This window comes from Taudactylus pleione, unplaced genomic scaffold, assembly GCF_031769625.1.
Source record: "Taudactylus pleione unplaced genomic scaffold, aTauple2 ptg000017l, whole genome shotgun sequence".
Taxonomy (NCBI): domain Eukaryota; kingdom Metazoa; phylum Chordata; class Amphibia; order Anura; family Myobatrachidae; genus Taudactylus; species Taudactylus pleione.
In genome coordinates this window covers 862,925-864,718 of record NW_028284419.1, presented here as the reverse complement: position 1 = coordinate 864,718, position 1,794 = coordinate 862,925, and positions in this window count along the sequence as shown.

Below are 1,794 nucleotides of genomic sequence, written 5' to 3'. Positions count from 1 at the left end.
AATCTAGCTGGGGTATGTTACACCCCACCTAGTTCACAGAACATTAATAGAAGGTTCCGTGTCAGTCACATGTCTCACTATTATGGGACAGACCACTGTATACTTTTGTGTTTATTCAAACTTAAATTAATTATTTTAAAAATTATGTGATGGACCTACATTCAGGATTTATAGCCGCTGGGACACCTATGAGTCTTGTTTCTTTAGCACTCTTAGGTGAGAGGACATCAGGAAGCATGTTTCAAAGTTTGTTCCTTGTGTGTCACCCCAAAGCTCTGCTAAATTGTGCACAATTATTGTGTATTGTGCTTTGGTTCATATAAAAAAAAAAATACACAACATTTGGCACATTAAATATGAGGGGAACAGGGGACACTACGGTGTGGTATAATGTGAACTAGGGTCACTACAGTGTTATAATCTGAAATGGATGCACTACAGAGTGGTATACTTTGAATTGGATGCACTACAGTGTGGTATAATGTGAACTAGGGGCACTACAATGTGGTATTATGTGAACTGGATTCACTACAGAGTGGCATAATGTAAACTGGCGAGCTACAATGTGGTACAATATGAACTGGGGCACTACAGTGTGGCATAATGTGAACTGGGCACTATCTTGTGGTTTAATGTGAATTGAGGGCACTACAGTGTGGCATGATGTGAACTGGGAGCACTACAGTCTTGTATAATGTGAACTGGGTGTAACAGTTCTATAAAACACTGCAATACATAAGGAAAAATAACTGCTTTATTACAAATGAAACATATCAGGCTTATATAAAATAGCAAACTATAATACATATTGCAAAACACACCATTAATTGCCAACATCTAGATACACATACTGTAGCCATGGCTGAGCAGTGCGTAATAGAAAATGAGGACTCCCAGCAGCAGTTGCCTAATGAATACAGAATCTTTCCTATTACAACGCAGGGTTCTCCCCAGAAAATTTTTCCAGCCGGGTGGCATCAAGAAGTAGCCGGGTGGGGGCCTTCGCAATAATAAAATGTTTTAAATCCTTATCTTATAATAATTTAAACTTGAAATAACAATTTATATATTAATTCTACACTTCTTCTTAGAGGCCCAGATACAGGCCCACTTGCTGGCACCAAAGAATTCATTATTGATAGAGGCTTCAGATACAGGCCCCACTTGCTGGCTACACAGAATATATTTGTTATACAGCCCTCAGATACTGTCCCCACTTACAGGCTATACAGAATATACTTTTATACAGTACAGCCCTCAGATACAGGCCCCACTTGCAGGCTACACAGAATATATTTTTTATACAGCCCTCAGATACAGGCTCTACTTGCAGGCTACACAAAATATATTTTTTATACAGTCCTCAGATACAGGCCCCCACTTGCAGGCTACACAGAATATAGTTATTATACAGCCCTCAGATACAGGCCCCACTTACAGGCTACACAGAATATATTTATTATACAGCCCTCAGATACAGGCTACACAGAATATATTTATTATACAGCCAGATACAGGCCCCACTTACAGGCTACACAGAATATATTTATTATACAGCCCTCAGATACAGGCCCCACTTGCAGGCTACACAGAATCTATTTTTTATACAGCCCTCAGATACAGGCTCTACGTGCAGGCTACATAGAATATATTTGTTATATAGCCCTCAGATATAGGCCCCACTTGCAGGCTACATGGAATATATTTGTTATACAGCCTTTTAGATACTGTCCCCACTTACAGACTACACAGAATATATTTATTATACAGCCCTCAGATACAGGCCCCACTTGC